At 39.2% G+C, this 25,236-nt stretch overlaps 1 protein-coding gene across 1 annotated transcript in view; it reads left to right on the plus strand.

The window, feature by feature from the left end:
* Positions 1 to 25,236, plus strand: part of grik4 (glutamate receptor, ionotropic, kainate 4) — a 552,444-nt gene that overhangs the window by 113,957 nt on the left and 413,251 nt on the right. Inside the window, exon 2 of the mRNA XM_052109736.1 lies at positions 17,512 to 17,674. The gene's annotated coding sequence lies outside the window, so the exon portion shown is untranslated. The remainder of the gene's footprint in view (positions 1 to 17,511; positions 17,675 to 25,236) is intronic.

The following is a 25,236-nucleotide window of genomic DNA, read 5'->3' on the forward strand; positions in this document are numbered from 1 at the left end:
TGGCATCACTTCAGTCCAAAAATGTACATTTGCTAAATGAATTTTATGTACAATATAAATGTAGTGCTGCCATTATGTATTCAATTATGTGCATCTCAAGACAGTCCGGTTAAACACTTTAAAGCTTTATTTAGGTAGAAAACTGAAGTAAGACCTCTATCATTCTCTCTGTATATAAGCTCATAATTTCTCATAGTAGGTGTATACTTTTAGCAACTAAAAGGAAAACAAATTAATCTGGAGTGCCTTGCGTATTCTGTATATACTGTATATAGTCTCACACACAGTAGGAGTGTGCTGTATGAAGCATAGCCAAACTTAGCAGGTGAAGCTGGTTGACCATTATGTTTTTCCGAAAAGCTTGTTGGAACACCAGCACACTAGCATCCAATGTTCAAAACACAACATATGGTGTCCAGCTATACTGTTGTTTTTAGCAATGATGTAAAAATTTCAATTTGAATTTAAATGATTGTGCAGCACTAGCCCAGACTCTGCTCAAGGCTTTCTAAAATGTCAGGGTGGAGCGGTCAACAAGTTGGTGTATCCAGCCCATTCAATGAGAAATCGCACCAATCTGGTATTTGAGGCTGGTCCATTTGTTTTCCTGGCTCAATGGAGCACTTGTTTACTTATGTAATGTGCCATCATAAGCAAACCCCATATCCCAACACACACACCCTCTCACACACAGAGGCACTGAGCAGAAATGATAGATATGTGGTTGCTTTATGAGCAAATGCAGCCGTGGGCCTGTAATGAGCTGGAGTGGTTTGAATGAGTTCACTGCACAGAGTGACTTTATTGAAACAGTCTATTGACATCAGCTGAAGCAGAGAAAAGATAAAGATACAAAATAAATAAATAAATAAATAAAAACACCAGACCTGTCACAATTGCACACTCAACAAAAATAAAATGGCTTTTCTGACAAATTATCCTAGGTTAAGGAAAGAAGCACATTGGATGGATAATGTTTCAGTGAATCTCATCATCTGTATTAGTAATAAAACAAATGGGAGCTGGGCTTTTTTGGTGCTGTTTTAGTCAAAGTCATTTAAATTTCCTCAATTATTGAAGCAGCTATGCTTGGCACCAATGGAGCTATTTGGAGAGAGACCTAAAGTATGTGTGCATTACTGAGCGGCACTTGTGAAAATGAGCTGTGGAAAGAGTCCTCAGTAGTGCTGTGACAAAAACTCTGATCAGCCCTATTCGTGTCTTGAATGAGATCTGTGGAGCTGATGCTGTTGACTTGCTGATGAAGCATAAATCCACTTAATTATAAGAGACTAAAGCTGGATCTGTTCATATGAAGATGTGTTTGATGTGGTGAGCAGAAATCATGTCACAAGCATTGACAATCACATTTCTGCAGTGTTCATCTACGCTGGCACGCTGTGACATGCATTATATTGCCATCGCTGTTTTTTATATGTCCAGCATTATGACACCTGCATTTCTAATATTACCCTGAACATCTGGTGAGCTGTTTCTTAATGGTGTTTGTTTCATGGCTCTGCAGGCGATAATAAGGATATAACTGAACTAAGGTAAACCTTTAAGTTGGTATTTTACCATGGAAGCCTGAAGACTAGTAAAGTGTGTCATTCTCAGAAGAAGAGTGTTCAATACATTCCTGCAACCTAGACTGATTGATACCACCAGTAGAATTATGTGGTTGGGGATTATGGTACTGCTGTTTTCCCATGTGATCTTGCCGGGTTGTGAGTCTGTGATCGTAGTTGACTGCTGCTGATGGCCCAGCTGCTGCTTGTGTCTGATTTAAGGCCCAGATTCAGGAAGTGGCTACTCATGAGTCCAGGCACGTCACAGTCTCAAGACCAGAGGAAGTTCACTCCTATTCACCAGCACTGATGCCTAAGTGAGACTCTTCTGTCCTGCAATGGCCCTGGCACACATAAACCCTTCTCTGTCTTTCACGATGTCAGATAAGAGTACTTCCTTTTCTCAGACACTTCATTTCCTGTTCCAGCTCTGTGATGAAACACTGTTTTTTTTCTGGTTAGAGAGCCAGCAACCTAATTGTTGTCTTGCTCCAGACACTTTATCTCTTCATTTTCTTTCTTTTTAGTTTCATTTAAGAGTCAGTTTGTTGCACATTTACCGAAGATGTGCTCTCCACATTGCCATATTGATTTTGGTTATTACATTCCCCCCCCCACACACACACACACTTTGTTTATTAGTGTTAAGCATAAATATGTACGCATAAATATAACATTTTGTGATGTTTATGCTTAAAAGAAGAAAAAACTATTTGCCAATGTAGCAAGAAAAATAAACTTAATTCAAGATATATTCTGTAACAACAAACCATATTAATTGCCAACGTTTTGCTTCTCAAGTAAATTTAGTTTGTTTTAAAGGAATAGTTCACCCAAAAATGACAATTCTCTCATTATTTACTCATCCTTATGCAATCTTAAACTCAGATGACCTTTTTCCCTTCCGCAGAACACAAACAAAGATATTATAATAAAGATATTTGTTGAATATATCCATGCAACACATGTAAATGGGGTCCAACACATTCAAGCTCCAATAAGAACATAATGGTAGCACAAAAATAATCCATACAACTTCAGTGCAAGTGCGAGGAAATGTAATCGAGCTTCACATCATGATCTCGTCTAGGAAATTGCAATTTTTCAAGATTTATAGGGAACAATAAAGTCATATGGATGACTTTTATGCTGCCTTTATTTCCTTTTTGGAGCTCATGGCGATCCAATAAGAACAGCACAGGTGGGGAGCAATGAATTCATTTCATCACATTGACAGAATAGGATTCTATTGTTTTCCACTGAATGAGACATATTCCACAATTCAGTGCCAGCAATTTGCAGATGTCAGGTGAAATGCTGTTCCAAATATACCCTGCGTGCAGCAAAATTAGGCGTGTATGCCCAGAACTGCTGAATTGATCTGTGCTAACTGGCCGGCCACTCCATCTCTGTCTCTCTCTCACTCTCTCTCTTTTTTTCTTTCTTCTCTGGTCTAATCAAATCAGCGAATAATCAGATAATCTCAGCATGGGTTGCAGCCAGTGTCAGAAATTAACTTTATTTATTATCAGAAATTAACTAAATTTGCCCCCTGGAATTTACCCTAAAATGACAATTATGTCATTATGTACTCACCCTCATGTAGTTCCAACCCAGTAGGACTGACTTTCTTCCAAAAGGAAATATTAGGCAGAATGTTATCCTGAGGTGCCATTAACTTTCATTGTATGGGAAAAGATGCAATGAAAGTGAATGGTGTCTGGGGCTGTCATTCAAGTCATACAGGTTTGGAACTAAATAAGGATGAGCTAAAATGTTCCTTTTTAAGCAGTGGCATAGTCTTGGACCCACCCAAATTAGACTTATTAGATTATTAGGAAAATTTGGTAAAAACAAAGTTTGGTGAAAACTTGGCCCCTCCATTTTTATTGAGGCCCATCCAAATGTAATTTCCTGGTTAACTTTCTTTAACAGGGGGAATATTTTCTAACCATATGTATGAACACATACTTATGCCTTCCATATGTCAAATACTTCAACTGAAACGATGAGCTGAAAGAAATTCTCAAGCCACTGCATGAATAAATCGTGAGAATCAAAGTTCCACTTACCCGACTGTTAGATATTTGACAAAATGTTTCCTTATGAGGACACATTTCTTAAACTTCTTGCAAGTTTATGATGGCTGCTCATGTATACTCCAGAGCACAAAAAAATCAACCACTGCAAATGATGAGTACAACTGGATTCCACTGAAGCATTCAGGTTTACATTCCTTTACCAGCAATATTTTGCAGTTTTTAAAACATAAATCTCAGGGTGGGCTAAAAGAAGACTTGTGCTCTGCCATTCGTTGATAAGCTTGGCTCATACTATAGATCTACAATACCCATCATGCACAACTACAATGCCCATCATGCACTATGTCTCTTCCCTGAAGTTTGCACACTTTTACTCTTGATTTATCGCAATACATGGAACGGAGAGGTGTGCAAAAACAACAAGTTACTTATTTAAAAATTAATTAAGATATTATGGTTTAAAAAATAAATAATATATATATATATATATATATATATATATATATATATATATATATATATATATATATATATATATATATATATATAAACACTTAATATTAGAGCTACACATTCAACAGCACTTAAATTCCCTCTGCAACAGTGTGGTTTGGGGAGTAACAGAATACATGTAAAGGGATTACGTATTTAAAATACAAAATATAAGTAACTGTATTCCACTTCAGTTACAATTTAAATAATTGGTAATTAGAATACAGTTACATTCAAAAAGTATTTTGATTACTGAAGAGATTACTTTGTATTTTACTGTCATTTGTTTAATGGAATATTTAGTCTATTCAGATGGAAAACATTTATTCATATAAATGATGTGATCCAAAGTGCATTTGAACAGCGGTGAAACACTTTCTTATGATGTGTTACATTCATACAAGCAGACACTGAAGTACGTTTGAAGTAAGTTTGGAGCAGAAGAAATAGAAATAAACCTTGTGTAAATTGTCTTTATGCTAAGATAAAATACTATTTCTACCCATTTTACATGCTCTTGTTACACAGCATGGTCGTATTTCAAGAATATAAACGTTAAATTATATTTTATTTCTCTCCAGTAAGACCAAAAATCTTATTCTTGATGTGTATCCTGAATGCATGATCAGTTTGCTTTATCTTGTTTTAGAAACAACACTGCATAAGATATTTAGGTTTTTCAGATAATGTATTTTTAATATGTGTATTTGGTCTTACTGTACTGGCAGTTTTTATAGTCAAAACAAGTGAAAAAAATCTACCAGTGCTGAAGAAGTAATCCAAAGTATATAGATTACATTTCTGACCTTGAGTAATCTAACTAAATATGTTACAAATTACATTTTACAGCATGTATTCTGTAATCTGTAATGGAACATATTTTAAAAGAAACCTATAATCAAACAACCTAGAATACAATATTATGAAATGTATCTAATGTCAAGCATAGATTGTTGAAATGTGTGAAATATATCAAATGTTAGCCATGCATTATGAACATTAAGAAATATATATATATAAAAAAGTTTTTGCCCTCACATTATAAATATGCTACACATTTTTGTCATTTTCAGCTGTTCAATTTCTGACCCTGGTGGCGGCATTACATCATTTTCGAGCCTTGTTGCACGTTTGAGTTGATAAGTGTGTTTATGTATTGTTGCATTCGCTACTCTCTGTGTCAGGTAACACATCCGATCACATCCACCTGGGGAGGACGGCAGGCTTTAAGACGGGTCGTGAATTTTAATGGCTTTATCGGTCCCTTGCAGCTGGCTTTGGCTTTTTCCTCCGTATGTTCTCGTCCCAGAGCGTACTGCATATGCCTCTTCAATTGGGGTCATGGCGCAGGCTGATAGTGAACTGTATTCCGTCATATCTGGAGGGCTCCCTGTGCCAGCCGTCAATCTGGCAGCATGCAGCGAGATTGTCTGGTGGTGTAGGTGCAGCTTGGGATTCATTCCACTTTTTATTGTGTCATTTTATGAATTAACAATGAAGATTGATGACACCGCCACACAGCAGTGACAATCAGGCAAGGCTTTGAGTGTGATGCTGATTAAATATATTGCGCATATGCGGAGTGCGTTCATGCAGTGTTATCTTGTGTTAGCAGTATATATTCTTGAAAATTGAAGTTGAAGGAAAGTAAAATGCTTTTCCAAGTCAGATTTTATTTCATGTAAGAATGCTGTTCAGTTTGCTCTTCAATAGGTTTGCAATACAAACGTCATAATGTAAACACAATAATGTGGCAGCCTACCGTACACGTTTTTATAGGCATAAAACACGACGTTCAATTGAATACAATATGTAACAGGGGTCCTGGCCTCTTCTCTCTGCCCACCAAGGGGTTCTTGGTCTGAAAATGGTTGAAGACCCCTGCCATAGAAGACAGTGGACACATGGTCCATAGAGCTCTTCAATGGGTCTATAGAGCACTTCAATGGGTCTAATGGAAATACCCGTACCATTAAATTTCAGTTGAGATCAATGTTCATTGGACAAGAGTCTCAAAACATGTTATATTAGTTCTCGTCTTGATGTCGTGCTTCTCAAGGAGTGTAAGGGAGCTTTGTTTGTAATCGATCTGCATTTGATTGCCTATTTGACATTGGGCTTTCAATTCATGTATTTTGCCCCGCCTGGAAGCCTGGCTTCTATATGATGATTTGTTGAGCTCCCAAATGGGTGGGACTTCCCTACAAATGGCTAGTTATGGTCAATAAAAATGGTGATGTACATAATTGACAGTGTGCAAAATGTAAAACCCCCCATTGTTGAGCACAGAGTATTCGGTATCTCGGAGGTAAACGCACACTTACTGCATCTGCAATCTGACATAACATTTATGTCAGCTTTCATAATCTGATATTTTGTTATTTTGAGCATAGTTAATTTTTTTGTTCACTTTTGGAGTTGTTCAAGCTGCTTTTGGGAACAACATTGCAGACAACAAAGGCAATAGTGCTGCCCCACTTTTCAAAAGCACCTGCGACAAATTTGTCTGCAGCTGTTAGCCAAATCTGAGAAAACATCCTTTTAGAGACATCTGGTGACATCCTTATTTGGAAAACAACTATCAATTAGCAAAATAGTGTTATTTTATTCCCATTTGTAAATGGTTTATATTGTAACTAGCTGTATGTAAAAACAATAGACGTTTATGTCATTTCATTTTGTTAGATAGATACGTGTTTGTGTGTGGTTTTGTTTATACGTGTGTTGGAGGCAAAGCCTTCATTGCCTAGTGAGAATGAGATGCCAGTACTGTTTCTGACAACTATGAATTAGAAAAAATCTAAACAATATCAACCAGGAGGCAAAAAACATCCTAAATGTTGAGGCCAGGCAGAGGTGTATACATGCAGTACACCTGCATGTTCAGACCAGCTCACTGTCTGAACGAACGCTTGTGTTTGCTGGGAACTCATTAGAGGTGGAGTGTATCTGGTTTTTCATTTAATTTTTGACTCCTTTTGTATTAGAAAATCTGTTAGAATCTGTTAGATTTTGTAATTTTTAACATGCCAATGCTTTTACATAATTTATTTGTATTTTTATGCTACTACTTTCTCTGTGATTGCTCTTAGCAATTATTTATTTATTTATTTGCTTGTTTTTTTTTTTGTTTTCTTTGGTTTTTGTTTGTGTGTTTTGTATTTCTTTTTTACTTTGATGGTAAATGACTGAACTGGCATATGCTTTGTGAAAACATGTTTTACCATCATTTAGATAGCACTGCATTCAGCAAATCACATATAGACCAGTAGAACAAAGATGTCAAATAAAACTGCATTGGTTTTGATCTCAATCTGAAATGGCTGATTTCACCCTGAGATAGTGCAATAAGGAACAGGGAAAGGAAATATGATCCTGAGATTAACTTCAATCTGCTTTAAATCCCCATCAAGTGGAACAACATCATGACTGTATTACTCATCACAACAACAAGCAAGGATTGCATTTTTCTCTATGACAGATATTACCCTAATTGCATTCTCACATTAGTTTACTTCTGAAGCCTAATTAACATATCTGTAATTTGAAAATGTTTGATTGGGAAAATAAAGTTTTTACTAGACAGAGGGAAGAATGACATGTTCTCCACAGAAGATAATATAGCAACCCGCCTCCTCCCCATCTGGATCTTTCAGAAGTTTCTCTTCCATCACATCTTCAGATCAGCTGTCTGAGAGAATGAGAGTTAATTTTATCTAAAAAAAACCTCAAAGACATATTTCTTTAAAAGTGCCAGTTCTGCGCGTCAATGTATATTTACAAGGCTTTTCTTCATTTACTCAACTTGACTTCAAAAAGAGCCAATTGAAAGGAATCCGTTTTTTTATGAATTAAAACCCGAAATCTACTAATACTACTAAATGGACCAGCAAAATAAATATCTTGACTCTTTCAATTTGGAGTCACTGAATAAATTCTGAATTTCTAGGAACTGATGGGCCCACACGTGTAATCCAGAGTGCACTCCCCACAATTTTCTTCAGGTCTTGAATATATCCCAGCATCATTACTTCTAAAGGGTTGTATTATATGGTGTAACTTTTTATCTTTTGTGAGTGCAGAGAGAATCTGGAAGCTTCACTGGCTCTGATGTGTTCCGCTGGTGGTTGAAGGTACAGAGAAAGAGAATCAGAACACTGATTCCCTTAGAGTTGAGCAGTATCTTCAGTATTTGTCTGCTTGCTTGGCTCAGCATAGCTTTGATGGGATGAGTGGGATGGTGACACTATTGAGGACTGAGGACACAGTCAAACGTATAGTCTCACTAATGCCTGGGGTAAGAGGACAAGCTTTAGCACTCTAAAACCCTCAAAGGCTTTTATTTGTTTTTATTTGAGAGAATATGCATTTTATGTAACCATTTGGTGCCTGCTCTCCAAGATATCTGAATAGATCTACACCTCTGATCTTTTGTTGTTACGTAAAGACAAATTAGGACTTTTTTGTTTTTGGCAGAGAGAGAACTTTGAAAATGGCCATTTTGGGGAGTACATAAATATATTTTGGGTTTGATACCATGGCAGTACCATGTTTTTGGAAATGTGCTGTGGATATACCATTATCTTTGAAGTACCTTGCGGTACAATGTAAATACTATGGTAAATTAATATGGAACTCATTCAGCAGCATGGTATACACTGGCAGCAAAAATGGAATAAATGTACAGATTTTGCTCTTATGGAAAAAAATTGGTACTTTTATTCACCAAAGTAGCATTCAACTGATCACAATGTATAATCAGGACATTAATAACGTGAAAAATTACTGTTACAATTGGAATTTAAGGGAAAAAACTTCAAAGTGTTCACATCAAAAAATCCTACACATGCAGCAATGACAGCTTTGCAGATCTTGGCATTCCAGCTGTCAGTTTGTCCAGATACTCGGGTGATATTTCACCCCGCACTTCCTAGCACTTGCCATAGATGTGGCTTGTGTCTTACCGGGCACTTCACACACACCTTACAGTCTAGCTGATTCCACAAAAGCTCAGTGGGGTTAAGATCCAGAACACTCTTTTCCAATTATCTGTTGTCCAATGTCTGTTTCTTTGCCCACTCAAACCTTTTCTTTTTGTTTTTCTGTTTCAAAACTGGCTTTTTCTTAGCAATTCTGTACATGAAACTGGTGCTGAGCAGGTAGAATTCAATGAAGCTGTCAGCTGAGGGCATGTGAGGCATCTATTTCTCAAACTAGAGACTCTGATGTACTTTTCCTCTTGTTTAGTTGTACATCTGGCCTTCCACATCTCTTTCTGTCCTTGTTAGAGCCAGTTGTCCTTTGACTTTGAAGACTGTAGTGTACACCTTTGTATGAAATCATTAGTTTTTTGGCAGTTTCAAGCATTATATAGCCTTTATTCCTCAAAACAATGATTTACTTTTTTTGCCATTTTTGACCTTATATTGACCTTAAGACATGCCAGTCAATTGCACACTGTGGCAACTCAAAAACTAACACAAAGACATTGTTAAGCATCATTTAACGGAACAAACAGCTTTCAACTGTGTTTGATATAATGGCAAGGGATTTTCTAGCACCAAATTTAACATGATTGCTCAAGGTTAAGGTGTTGTAGTGATCGCTGCTGGAAATGGGGCCTGTCTAGAATAGATAATAAATGACTTTTTTCAGATAGTGATGGTGCTGTTTTTTTTTACATCAGTAATGTCCTGACTAGACTTTGTGATCAGTTTAATGACACTTTGGTGAATTAAAGTACCAATTTCCTTCCGAAACAGCAAATTCTGTACATTATTCCAGACTTTTGGCTGCCAGTGTATACAGAACATTATTAGTATAAAACAGTATGTATAATATGTATGATAAGCAAGAGCATAGATTTGGTTTGAACGTTGGCATGGGGGATTATGCTTGTTTGTTTTGATGATGGGGGGATCTACACCCCTGATAATATGTGTATTATGATGTTATATACTTTAATAAAGTTTATTATTTTTATCATATTACATAGTTCCATTGCTGTACCATGGCACAGCCACAGTACATTTTTGTAAAGGAGTGGTTAACAAATCAAATGGCAAGGCATGGGAACAAATTTAAATACTGTTAAAACTAGAGATGCACTGATTGCAATTTTCTTGGCCGATTCCGATTTCCGATTTTTTGCAAGTGTGACCTGCCGATACCGATTTTTTCCGATTCCAATTTTCTTTCTAATAACTATTATTGACCGCACATACAAACAAAATCTACTTTTAATGCAACATTTTATTTTCATAATAAAATAAATGATTAAACATTACAATTTCCCCCCAACTGCACTAAGTTACAGGATCTTCTCTCACTTAAACAACTCTCAAAATAAAGTGCTCTGTGACTGGAAAGTGGTAGAAATAACAATTAACTGCAAATGAGTTGCTTTATATAATAGATGTCATATTCCACTATTTGTATAAATGGACCTTTTTCTCTTTATTACTCGTCTAACAAAACAATTCCAAAGATCTGAAAAAAATTATATGTCCAAATATCCAGTTGCCAGATCTTGAATGAAACGCATCCTACTCACACAATCGACACATCATACAAATTACAAATCATTTGTGACCTCAACCTGGCAACCTACAACCCATTTGCGCTGTTGATATCTGCGCAGGTAGTAGACGCGGGATGTTAAATCAAGCATCACTGGTAGAGGGGAGGAGAAGAAATTTTGCCGATTTCTGAACCCTCTGGCCTCAACTATGGAGAACAGCTGGTCATCCAGGACCATGAATTCCATAATTTTCCTAGTAATTGCTTTGGTCTTTTCACTGCTCATTCCAAGGAATGATAGGAGAGGCTGCTTACTTGTGGCTGGCTCAGAGCTCTGGCTAGCTTTAGCCGCTTTCCCTTATTAGCTTATTTTTTAAAATGGGCATTTTCAGCTGGGTGATGGTGTTTTAAATGTCTAATTAGGTTTTTTGTTCCAAAATTTATTGTGGTGGTTCCCCCACGGTTTACTTTGGCCTTACAATTATTACACATTTCGAACTTTATGTATTCTTCACGCACAGTGAAGATCTTCCACACCAATGACATGTTTACATGCGGCTGTGACGTTATTGCTTGCGCCGCTGGCAACAAAACGGACCGGCTTGGAATCGGAAAGACGTGAGGCTGACCGGCCGGTCACCGGTCCGGCTGAGCATGCGGAAAATCGGCTAATTCCAGTCCCTGGCTGGTCGATCGGTGCATCTCTAGTTAAAACCTCACATCTTGTTATTGTTACGAATGCAGACAGCGAAGGCAGACGAGGAGAGCGGATCTAAGTGCAAGCTTTACTTTATTGAAACACAAAAACACAAAGGAAAACCCTCAATGGGGAAATAAACATAACACAGAAAATACAGGCAGGGAACACACACACCGGGCTAACAACATTCAACGAAAGACAAGGACTGAACCAAAAACCAGGATAGAAATACACAAGGACAGGATGATTACAAATAATAAACAGGTGTGAACAATGACACAAAATGGCAGTGATGATGACAGGTGGATACTGGGAAGTGAAGTTCTTTAAACAATAGACTAGTGAGACAGTGGAGCTAAACAAGGGACAAAAGTGAACCTATGGAAAACAAAAGGGACAAAAATGGAAACCAAAGGGGCAACGGTAAAACAAGACAAGGTAACCCTAACAGTTATATCCCTTCAATATTTGATGGTTGTCAATTTTTTTTCTTCTTCATAAGTTGCTGAAAATAAGAACTTTCTATTGCTGTGGTGAAGCATACTGATTAAAAATCTGGGCTAGTAACCAAAAGGTTGCCATAAGAGCATAGCACTTAAACCAGATTGCACCCTGTAAATGCTTAAATTGTAAGTTGCTTTGGATAAAAGTGTTTGTTACATGACAGTTTACTTGCTATACTGGCCATAAGCTATTCACAGTTTGATTATGGGTTTAAAGGGCTGTTATACTGTGTACACTTCGATATTCTGGTAAAGCAGGGATGTTAAATAGAGTGTGCTTGCGTAAGCCTGGCTTTTTGCTATTATGGACCCTTTTTTACAGACAGTAAATAATGTGTTTACCCCTTATTTAGCAATGTAAATATAGTATATTTTTAAAAAATGTATTAGTATACACTTATATCGTTACTTTGTATTATATTACCAAGGAATTTGTTAGAATAAAAATAAAATAAATACATTTTAAAAAACTAATAATTGCCACAGATGAGGTGTACCCATTTGGAAGTATGAAAAAGGCCCATAGTTGCTTATCATTGCAGTCACAGGTGGGAGCTATCAGAGTTCCTCAGGTGGTTTTGATGCTAGCGTTAATTGATTGGGTCATCACAAGGAAGACTTTTAATCCTCATCTGAGAAAGGGCAACATTAGCATGCAGTGAGGTTAAGTTAATGTTCATCTTGTAAATGACATTTACTTTCTCATTTACCATAAATTATCTCGCAATATTGTGACAAGAACATGTTTAGAATACTAATGGCTGTAATAGTTACTCTGTTTCTGAGTACATGTTACAAATCCATTTAGCTCCACTTGGTTGGCACAAATAAGGTGAGACTTTGAAGTGTGCTTTTTTTTTTAACTCAGATTTTAGGCCCCTCAAACCACATAGTTGAACGGCAGAAAGATAAAATATGCACAAAAATATTACAGCTACAAAATGCCATTCAGATAGAGTCAAGAGGCAAAACAGATAAGGCAAGGGCAATTTCATAGCAAAAACTGCATAAAAATAGGAAGGAATTGAAACTAAATATTAAATTAGACTATTATTCATCTCTGCTTCTGTCAGAATCTCACTAGATGCACATTTTTTTAAAAATTAGCATTTTTTGATGCTAAATAAACTACTTTTCCTCAAACATTGATGGTGGAAGGTCATCCTGAGTTAAACATACAGTGAGGAAAATAAGTATTTGAACACCCTGCCATTTTGCAAGTTCTCCCACTTAGAAATCATGGAGGGGTCTGAAATTGTCATCGTAGGTGCATCTCCACTGTGAGAGACATAATCTAAAAAAAAAAAAAATCCAGAAATCACAATGTATGATTTTTTAACTATTTATTTGGATGATACAGCTGCAAATAAGTATTTGAACACCTGAGAAAATCAATGTTAATATTTGGTACAGTAGCCTTTGTTTGCAATTACAGAGGTCAAACGTTTCCTGTAGTTTTTCACCAGGTTTGCACACACTGCAGGAGGGATTTTGGCCCACTCCTCCACACAGATCTTCTCTAGATCAGTCAGGTTTCTGGGCTGTCGCTGAGAAACACGGAGTTTGAGCTCCCTCCAAAGATTCTCTATTGGGTTTAGGTCTGGAGACTGGCTAGGCCACGCCAGAACCTTGATATGCTTCTTACAGAGCCACTCCTTGGTTATCCTGGCTGTGTGCTTCGGGTCATTGTCATGTTGGAAGACCCAGCCTCGACCCATCTTCAATGCTCTAACTGAGGGAAGGAGGTTGTTCCCCAAAATCTCGCAATACATGGCCCCGGTCATCCTCTCCTTAATACAGTGCAGTCGCCCTGTCCCATGTGCAGAAAAACACCCCCAAAGCATGACGCTACCACCCCCATGCTTCACAGTAGGGATGGTGTTCTTGGGATGTACTCATCATTCTTCTTCCTCCAAACACGGTTAGTGGAATTATGACCAAAAAGTTCTATTTTGGTCTCATCTGACCACATGACTTTCTCCCATGACTCCTCTGGATCATCCAAATGGTCATTGGCAAACTTAAGACGGGCCTTGACATGTGCTGGTTTAAGCAGGGGAACCTTCCGTGCCATGCATGATTTCAAACCATGACGTCTTAGTGTATTACCAACAGTAACCTTGGAAACGGTGGTCCCAGCTCTTTTCAGGTCATTGACCAGCTCCTCCCGTGTAGTTCTGGGCTGATTTCTCACCTTTCTTAGGATCATTGAGACCCCACGAGGTGAGATCTTGCATGGAGCCCCAGTCCGAGGGAGATTGACAGTCATGTTTAGCTTCTTCCATTTTCTAATGATTGCTCCAACAGTGGACCTTTTTTCACCAAGCTGCTTGGCAATTTCCCGTAGCCCTTTCCAGCCTTGTGGAGGTGTACAATTTTGTCTCTAGTGTCTATGGACAGCTCTTTGGTCTTGGCCATGTCAGTAGTTGGATTCTTACTGATTGTATGGGGTGGACAGGTGTCTTTATGCAGCTAACGACCTCAAACAGGTGCATCTAATTTAGGATAATAAATGGAGTGGAGGTGGACATTTTAAAGGCAGACTAACAGGTCTTTGAGGGTCAGAATTCTAGCTAATAGACAGGTGTTCAAATACTTATTTGCAGTTGTATCATACAAATAAATAGTTAAAAAATCATATATTGTGATTTCTGGATTTTCTTTTTTAGATTATGTCTCTCACAGTGGACATGCACCTACGATGACAATTTCAGACCCCTCCATGTTTTCCAAGTGGGAGAACTTGCAAAATAGCAGGGTGTTCAAATACTTATTTTCCTCACTGTACATATTTGTGGTTATCTAACAAGTTAGTATACTTTAGATATTTAACTGAACTGTGCAGTATTTGTATCTCTTGATTGCAATGTCTAAATACCTGATAATTGTTCAGGGCAGTTTAACTCTTTGCTTGTGCCTGGTTTTTAAATCAGATGTCTGAATAAGGTAGAAGACCATTATCAAACCCAGCAATATCAGTTCTAAAAATTAAAAATGATCAAAATGCCCATCCCTAATATATATTAGGGATGGGCATTTTGATCATTTTTAATTTTTACACTCACCTAAAGGATTATTAGGAACACCTGTTCAATTTCTCATTAATGCAATTATCTAATCAACCAATCACATGGCAGTTGCTTCAATGCATTTAGGGGTGTGGTCCTGGTCAAGACAATCTCCTGAACTCCAAACTGAATGTCAGAATGGGAAAGAAAGGTGATTTAAGCAATTTTGAGCGTGGCATGGTTGTTGGTGCCAGGCGGGCCGGTCTGAGTATTTCACAATCTGCTCAGTTACTGGGATTTTCACGCACAACCATTTCTAGGGTTTACAAAGAATGGTGTGAAAAGGGAAAAACATCCAGTATCGCGGCAGTCCTGTGGGCTGAAAATGCCTTGTTGATGCTAGAGGTCAGAGGAGAATGGGCCGACTGATTCAAGCTGATAGAAGAGCAACTTTGACTGAAATAACCACTCGTTACAACCGAGGTATGCAGCAAAGCATTTGTGAAGCCACAACACGCACAACCTTGAGGCGGATGGGCTACAACAGCAGAAGACCCCACCGGGTACCACTCATCTCCACTACAAATAGGAAAAAGAGGCTACAATTTGCAAGAGCTCACCAAAATTGGACTGTTGAAGACTGGAAAAATGTTGCCTGGTCCGATGAGTCTCGATTTCTGTTGAGACATTCAGATGGTAGAGTCAGAATTTGGCGTAAACAGAATGAGAACATGGATCCATCATGCCTTGTTACCACTGTGCAGGCTGGTGGTGGTGGTGTAATGGTGTGGGGATGTTTTCTTGGCACACTTTAGGCCCCTTAGTGCCAATTGGGCATCGTTTAAATGCCACGGCCTACCTGAGCATTGTTTCTGACCATGTCCATCCCTTTATGGCCACCATGTACCCATCCTCTGATGGCTACTTCCAGCAGGATAATGCACCATGTCACAAAGCTCGAATCATTTCAAATTGGTTTCTTGAACATGACAATGAGTTCACTGTACTAAAATGGCCCCCACAGTCACCAGATCTCAACCCAATAGAGCATCTTTGGGATGTGGTGGAACGGGAGCTTCGTGCCCTGGATGTGCATCCCACAAATCTCCATCAACTGCAAGATGCTATCCTATCAATATGGGCCAACATTTCTAAAGAATGCTTTCAGCACCTTGTTGAATCAATGCCACGTAGAATTAAGGCAGTTCTGAAGGCGAAAGGGGGTCAAACACAGTATTAGTGTGGTGTTCCTAATAATCCTTTAGGTGAGTGTATATGATGGTGTATGAAAATGGCAATAGGGTAAGAAAAATTCACTTTAAATCAAGATAAATTCTCTGAAAGCCAGTGTTAAGGCTAATTTCATATATATATGTTTCGAGTACTCAAGGGGCAATGACAGGCACATAACTGTCTGACTGTCTGAACCGTCTGTTTTCAAATCACAGTTGTCTTAACAGGAGATGCCTTAACCATCACGTTATGTTGTGATAAGTTGAAGTTCAGCTTTGAAGACGCTACATTCTGTTCCATTTAACTGTGCTCTGTCTAGTTATTTGAAACACTTGCCTGCTATATATGCGCTGCTTCAGCACATTGAGTCCACTGCCACATGCCTGGTGTGTTCACTCCTTTGGGGAAAGCCACGATGCTCTGTATTGTTTTTGCTGTGATGATTCATGAAGCACTTTTCCCAGACTTTCATCTGGGAAAAGTGCAACCGAATGACACTTTATGTCGGACTTCTAACTTGGAAACTGGTGCAGAAATCTTCAACTTCCATTTCGACAAGATGCAAGTGTGTGTTACACCACGCAAACATTTCAGCAACCAAGTCAAAGTTCTTAATTTAAATAATAATAAAACGTGTTTAGCAAATGTTTTGTAGAGACAGGTGTCCAAAACACGATTAATTACACTCTATTTTGATTATCATAACGATAACATTGCAGCATCATATATAAGTATGGTTGCCATGAGACTTCTCTGCCGATCAATGTACCACTCATTATCACAACGTAATCAATCTCAAAATGAAAAATAAGGTCCCTCTTTGACACATTTGTGTTTAGTTGTCAGGTTATTGTCACTGAATTTCAAATTAAGTGAAAAGTCACATCATGCTTGATCACCATCGATCTCCGTTTTCATGATCGATCATTGCTGCCATGTCCGAGTACCCGAATACTCTAGCCCATCCCTAATATACTCTGTGTGTGTGTGTGTGTGTGTGTGTGTGTATATCTATATATATATATGTATAAATATATATAGATAGGCCCTAGTAACAAATTATTTGTCAAACAAAAGTATTTTCCAGTGGTGTAAGAAAATATTATTTGGAAACTTTAAATAAAAAAAAACATAAGTCTGATCTAAACCCTAATTAAATATTATCTGAAAACAAGTCTGATTATACGACAATTTTTTGGTTTGTTTTTAGTTGTTGTTGTTTAAGATGTTTAGATATGGTTACAGAAATACACAACAAAAATACAGATTTTTTTAATGCAGGTACTGTATAAATATTAATGTGTGTCAGTTAACCACTTGTGATCCGACAATCCGAGATTGATGTTAATACCGGGTGTAATTGGGGTGTCAGATGCTGTGGTTGAACTGACTGGAGCTCCTAGCACAATGTTTGACAGATGCCTGACTCTCTGTATCTTCTGACAGGTGTTCCCTCAGTGTTTAATAAGGAGGGTTTAGTTGGAGAGTGGACGGGCTTCTGTGATGTGGAGTGCTGTTCCCGAGCTGAGTGCCCAGCTGCCCACAACTAGACTAACATCTTCCTGAAAACTCAAGATGGATTAGAGCTTAACACCTCTAGAGATCAAAGGTATGACATGTATAGTAATGAGCGTTCACTCTGTTCCCCCTAATCAGAGCTCCCAAGACCCGGTGTAGTGAGGGGGCTGTATTCATTTTTGTTTTGAGTGAGTCATGGATAGCTATTACCGTCAATTGAATATATATGAATTTGGCAAAGAGCTGCACTTGTGGGGTTTGATGTGTTTAATTGAACTGCAGACATTTTTCAAGGCTCGGAAAGCAATGATGGACTTGTCCTCTTCAGCACTTTTTTTTTGTTTGGAAACCTGCCATGTTAGGCATACAGGTCCATATGAGCAAGCCAGAATTATTGTGATTATACTGTAGCACAGATTTATTGCTTGAGGTGCAAGAAAGGATGTTAGTGAGAATGCTAGAGAGAGAGGAGAGAGGAGAGAGGACAATGCTGCCTTGAGTCACAAAGTCCTTCCGTAACCATGGCAGCCTGTTTTTGATAAGCATATAGTTGTCAGACAGTTTATTTGTGTCTTCTATTTTTCAATTATTCTTCAGAGATGCACCTAATATGTACTTAATGCCCTATTAAAACGCAGTCCTCTCAAGGGAAATATCAAAACTTCTCTAATTCTATATTTTTTCAACAGCTTGATATTAGGCAAGGAAATTGTTGATTGTGCAAAGTGGAAAAATTGGATAAGTCAGTGATTTATTGAAAAAGAAGGCTTACAGAGAGAATATAAAAGAAGGGGCAGGATCATTTGCCGGCCTCTTTTACATCCTGCCATGTTCAGAAACAAGAGAAGAAACTTCAGAGTGCTTCCACCTACATACCGAAAACCGCAATCGAGACATGATGCAATGCCACTGCCTTGAATTTCTTATATCTACTGCAGTCGGCTCTTTGTGTACATGTCATTATTGAATATAACTTTTGAAAATGCATCATTAGATGGTAATGACAGCACCTCAAAAAGTAGAGCCAGGGTAAAACAAGAAAAGGCTCTCTTGAAAATTTGCTGGTCAGCCTTTGCAAGATTGGAGTATAATTGCAGCCTTGCGGCTTTTAATGTAACTAACTGTTTCTTCATCTGCTTAAATGGTTTCCACCCTTTTTTTTTTTCTTTTTTCCTGACACTCAGGTTATGTAATAAACTGTATATATTTTTTCAATAGCTACAACAACAAAGTAACATTTTCAAAAATAAATTTCAAATGGCAGCAACAGCAATATGATAAAAGTCAATAATATTCAATAAATAGTTATATATATTAATAATAATACAATACAATAGCTTAATCTTGGTTTGCTGGTTTTAGACGGTCTCCCAATGTGACCAAGCTAGTATTAGCTGGTCTAGGTGGTCTCTTCAAACACAGCATACAGATTGGCTTGACCACACTGGGGGACGAAATAAGACCAGCAAATCATCTAACTGGTTTTGGCTGTTTATTGTTGCTAAGCAACATAGCAACTTGGCACACTACAGGAATATTCCGGGTTCAATACAAGTTAAGCTCAATCAACAGCATTTGTGGCATTATGTTGATTATCACAAAAATAATTTCTAAAAAAAAAAAAAAAATCTGGGTTACATTGAGGGACTTACACTGGAAGTGAATGGGGCCAATTCTTTGAGAGTTTAAAATCAGAAATGTGAAGCTTATTATTTTATAAAAGTGCTTTTATACATTGATTCTTCTGTTAAAACTACTCTGTTATTTGAGTTGTAAAATTTTTAAATTGTTGTTTTAACTGTAGTTTTAGGATTTTAGTTTTTACGGCATTATATGGCAACAAAGTTGTAAAATTGGATATAACTTGACACAAGACATTTTGGTAAATGTTTTTATCACACTAAAATTACATTAACACCCATATTGCTTCTGTCTTGTGGGTATATTTCAAAACTGTGAGTATTTTAACATTTATCGATTGGCCCATTCACATTGTAAGTGTAAATCAGAACTATCCATTTTATGAAGGCATTTTAAAGCTACATGTTTTCAGTTGTTGAAGTATATGGGCATCTCGGTAGGCTTTATGCCATTAATGAATCAGAACCAGAACAGCACTGTGTATTTATCAATTCCTTCATCAGTTTCCGAGCAGTCGTGTTTTCCTGCTGATTTTTTCTCAGTGGCTCCTCCACACTGGGCCGATCATGTTTCACACTGTTTTTGTGCAACCAATGGAGTAAACACCGGTCTGTATGCATGGTCTGCATGCACTGTGCACTCTCTCTCCATCTTCACTTCCATCCTGCGCACACCTGAAAGCCCGAGATAAGCCTCACTGATGCTTGTCTGCTCAGGAGCAGATTACCTTGTAAAACTGCAGGCACAGTGGAGAGGAAACACTGCAGAGGGAGGACCCAGCTGACCAGGGCAGGGTAAACGTCTGCTGTGTTCTGGTAAAAGGTTGTGGAGTCTAAGAACACTGGCCATGTTTGTGGTGCCCTATGTGGCCCAACAGTGATTGTGAGTTCATTGACTCTTCTTTAATGCTGTGAAATCAGCTCTTATACTGCCACCATCACACCTTTCTGTTGCTGTTGGATTTTTATGTTACCAAAAGTGCCATTTTTATTGTTTGTTCATTAAAGGAGAGAGAAAAATATTAGCTCAGTTACAAAACCTAGTGAGGTGCTGTCTACATAATCTTGCGTAGCTAGACCATTGACTATATAGCATAAGGTCTGGTATGTATTGCAGTTGGTTCTTGCCAAAAAATTCCCACTTTTACAGGAACAGCTGCCTGACTGGCATGTAAAGTTATCAAACCCAGTTTGTATGTGCTGTTTAGGGCTGAGATACCAAGACAATTGAGCAGCATAATTAAAAACTAAAAATAAATAAATGAATGAATTAATTAATAATGGTTCAGAAAACTGAAAAGTTTAGGAAATTTTAAGTACAAAAATTGGGCAGACTATTTCACAGACGTAAATTAAGACAACAAAGCAAAATATAAAATTCTGCTTATGGATATCTAGTTTACTTGTTACTAAGTGCCTAAACCAGAACTCTGGATATCTTTCAAACATTTGATGTCACTAACCTGGCAAATCCAGTGATTAGTTCTTCCTCAAAAGTGCTAATTGTGTCAACCCAATACCTTGACATGGCTGTTTCTAGGTGAATTTCTAAAAACAATCTCTGTCCTTACTCATGGAATTTACATAAAGCAAGCCAATCAAACTAGAGTTTACTATATTGAGAAAGTGCATTTAAGTTTTGTGAACAATGTGCCTATAGGCAGCTGTCTTCTATGGCAGTATCCAATCACTTATCACTCATAAGTGATTGTTTTGCAACTCCATGCACAACACAAATACAACCCAGCATGGGAGACATGACTACCATTGATTCCAATGGAGTTTGATGTAAAAATTTTGCTAGGCTAACAACCCAGTACTCTAGTAAGTAAAAAAAAAAATGCATTTGATTATTAACAACACTGAAGTTGAAGAAAACTTTTAAGTATTGAATGATTACTGTTCCCTGTCTGTCGCGCACATCAACGTTGTGCCGAGTGAAGGCCACGGGTACCTCTGAATTTGAGAAAAGGCCAATGAGAAACTGTCAGACAGAATTTGCATGTCCCTCCCCTGGACATACGAATATAAAAGGAGGGAATCATGTATCTGTCCATTCAGATGCCGTTCTCAAGGCAACCCGGTGCCACACTTCAGCAGGCCCGGCACCCCAGACGTGGATCTCTCGCCTCCGGACCCACGACTGCTGCCCCCATGGCCAGCAGGTTCTGACGAGTCCAGAGGATGCCTACATGGGACCTCCTCCTCAGTCATTAGCCCGCCCCCTGATGGGTGTGCGGATCAAGGTAAGTGCTTCGAGTCTTCTTGCCAGGTATGTCAAAAACTATCATCCCCTTAGTGCCCCTCGCACAGAGCTTGGACGCGTGGCTCTCACTTCCCAACCTGTCTTTCTGGTTGGCCAGGACCATCCGACTCGGCTATGCGATTCAGTTCACCAGGCCCCCGCCCCCTTTCGCCGGTGTCCGCTTTACCTTGGTGCAAGGCGAATATGCCAAAACCCTGCGTGCAGTGATCGCAACCCTTTTACTCAAAGCCATGATAGAGCCTGTCCCTCCAGCCAGATGAAGGATTTCTACAGCCCTTACATCATCGTATCCCAGAAAGGCGGCGGCTTACGACCGATCTTGGACTTACAAGTTTTCAACCGGGCCTTATACAAATTCCCGTTCAAAATGCTCATGCAAAGACATATTCTAACTTGCGTCCAGCATCAAAATTGGTTTGCAGCAGTAGACCTGAAGGACACATACTTCCACATCTCTATATTGCCTCGACATCGACCCTTCCTACGGTTCACTTTCGACAGCCAGGCGTATCAGCGCAAAGTCCTCCCCTTCAGCTTGTCCCTGTCCCCTCGTGTCTTCACGAAGGTTGCAGAGGCAGCCCTTGCCCCGCTAAGGGAAGTGGGCATTCGCATACTCAATTACCTCAAGGACTGGCTCATCCTAGCCCACTCTCGAGAGTCACTATGCTCCCACAGGGACCAGGTTCTTAGGAACCTCAGCCATCTAGGGCTTCAGGTCAACTGGGACAAGAGCAAGCTCACCCCGGTTCAGAACATCTCTTTTCTCTGCATGAAGCTCACCAGCGAGCAGGCTCAGTCGGTGCTGAAATGCCTCACCTTATTCAAGCCAGAAACAGAGGCCCCTCTAAAACAATCGCATAGGCTCCTGGGGCATATGGCATCCTCCGCAGCGGTCGCGCCACAGGAGTTGATGCCTATGAAACCGCTTCAACACTGGCTTCAGACTCGAGTCCCGAGATGGGCATGGCGCCGAGGCATGTACTGTGTGTTCATCACCCCCTGGACAGACCTCTGTTCCCTGCGGACAGGAGTCCCCATACAGCAGGTGTCCCGATGCGTTCTGGTCCCACAGACGCCTCCAAACAGGCGTCTTCCCAATCTGAAGACCCACAGAGATGCGCTGACGGGTCAGTGCTCTCGTTTCGGCTGTCCACCTCAAAGGTTTATGTAGACGCCATATCGGCTCACCATGACGCAGTGGAAGGTAAGTCCCTAGGGAAGCACGATCTGATTATCAGGTTCCTTATAGGCGCCCGGAGGCTGAACCCTCCCAGGCCATGCCTGTTCCCGTCATGGGATCTCTCTGTGGTGCTTTTAGGCCTTCAGAGACCCCCCTTCGAGCCACTAGAAACAGTTGAGCTCAAAGCCCTCTCCTTGAAGACGGACACAGTGTACAGCGGAAAGGGAACACTGTCTCCAAACAGAGGCTTTCCCACTGGGTTGTTGATGCCATTGCATTTGCCTATCACACTCATGCCGTGCCTGCCCGTCCCGAAGTCTGGCATCCTCATGGGCACTGGCCAACAGCACCTCCCTAGCAGACATATGTAGAGCAGGGCTGAGCAACACCCAATACAATTACGACATTGTACAATCTCAGGGTTGAGTCGGCCTCGTCCCGTGTTCTCTCAGGTCCGAGCACGTAGAATTCGGGAATGCAGAATATCTGACCGGGTGTTCCGCTTGCACACAGCACCTTTCCCCTCCACTGAGGTGATCACGTGCGCTTTTCCCCAGGAGAGTCCACTATATATACCCCTACGGGTGGACCCGTGTCTCCTTTGGGCAGTCCCCGTCAACGTGAGCGACAGACGGGGAACGTCTAGGTTACTGTTGTAACCTCCGTTCCTGATGGAGGGAAAAAGCAATTGTGTCCCCCTGCCAATGACGCTGAACCGAGCCACTGCTATGGCCAAACCTTATTCTCGGCTCCTCAGTGCAAAACCTGAATGGACAGACACATAATTCCCTCCTTTTATACCCCGTATGTCCGGGGGAGAGACATGCAAATTCTGTCTGCCAATTTCTCATTGGCCTTTTCTCAAGTTCAGAGGTAACCGAGGCCTTCAAATAAGTTCCCTAGTGTCGCTTTACGCGACACAACGTCTCGTTCCCTCCATCAGGGAATGGAGGTTACAACGGTTCAACATTTCCCTCACCTCATATGCTATCTTGGAATTTGTTTTTTCTACAGAGCTCATTATGATGCATTCTGGCAACATGATTAAGCTACCTTCCTTTTGGAATCACCTTCGGGTCTGTTATGTACCTATGGTGCATTCAAATACTGCATTCAAATACTGCCTCTGAAGTCAGCTCACAAGATTTTGTAGCAGAGCCATTGTGTGTATGCATGGACAGATTTCTCATTTGAGGCTTGGCTTAAGTTTTTGTTTAGTCGTGCTTGGGCTTTCAGTCGGACTGTTTTGGTAGTCAACATTAGTGTTGTCAAAAGTACCGGTACTTCTGTACCAAGTCAGTACTAAAATAAAAGTGATGTAACTATACCAGTGATTCTACAGAACCAGTAGTACCGAGCACTAACTTAATTCGGTCTTATGCGACTTCTTTCAAATGCCAACACGCTTATTTGAGCTTGTGTTCTGTTGCTCCTTTTACACTGAAATGCACAACTAATCAAATTATAATCGTGATATGTCCTAGTGTGATTAGTAAACCGTGAAATGCGGCAATCTTAGTCTGTATGAGCTGCATGAGCTTTAAATTAATGTGTGAAGCAGACCGCTTAAACACTGGAAACTCCACAGACTATGAGAATCATTCACGTTGTATAAGAGATGACAGAGCAGAGCACTAATCCACCCTGAAGCATTATTTTTATATAATTTATATAATGAAATCACAACATTTGCACATTAATGATCACACTGGGCCATGTAGTGAACTCTTTATCCGGAGAAGTTAAACTTCTGTCAAAAATACAATAAAAATAAAAGCTCGATTCGTAATAAAAGCTAAATGCCAGAAGACATGGCAACAGAAATATATTATAACTGTACAGTAAAATGTAATCCTCACTTTAGAAAAAATAACAATAATTATAATAAAAATAAATAATAATGATTTATGAACAATGATTGTAATAATAATACAAATTAAGCAACATATCACAAGCAAGAGCGCTTTTGTACTGAATAAATATTTGTCAAAAAGTGCAATGGTATGTTGATAAGTAATTGTTCCATTTTTATTTGTAAAGAGTTTTTAAAAGTTTAAGGAAAAATTTTGATAATGAAATTAAATTAAACTTTAAAATATGGAATTCTGGAAAAAATATTTAAAAAAAAGGAATAATAAATAAATAAAACAGATTTCAGTAGGGCCCTGCTTAAAAACAAACAAGTGTTAGAAACACTTGAAGGAAACATGCATAACTTTTAATTTATTATTTACATAAAAATGTAACTTTAAGCTAAAGGAGTATGTTCAATAGCACATTTTCATTGTGGCAGGGAGGAGGGTGGGGCCGGGTCGTGATGATGCACACCTGGCCCCTAATTAGGCTAATCAAGCTATCTCTCTCTCTCTCTGGAACTGCCCTCGGGTCACCTTTATCCCTCTTGGGGGCTTGATTAGCCTGATTACGGGTCGGGTGTGCAGCATCACCTGCCCTCCTCCCTGCCACAATCATATTAGCAAAGTTTTTCTGTGGTTTCGAAATTGTATCAAGAACAGTGAAATTTCACTGGTATTTGTATTGGTATTTTACAACACTAGTCGGCATGA

The sequence above is a fragment of the Xyrauchen texanus genome, chromosome 38, assembly GCF_025860055.1.
Source record: "Xyrauchen texanus isolate HMW12.3.18 chromosome 38, RBS_HiC_50CHRs, whole genome shotgun sequence".
Lineage (NCBI taxonomy): Eukaryota > Metazoa > Chordata > Actinopteri > Cypriniformes > Catostomidae > Xyrauchen > Xyrauchen texanus.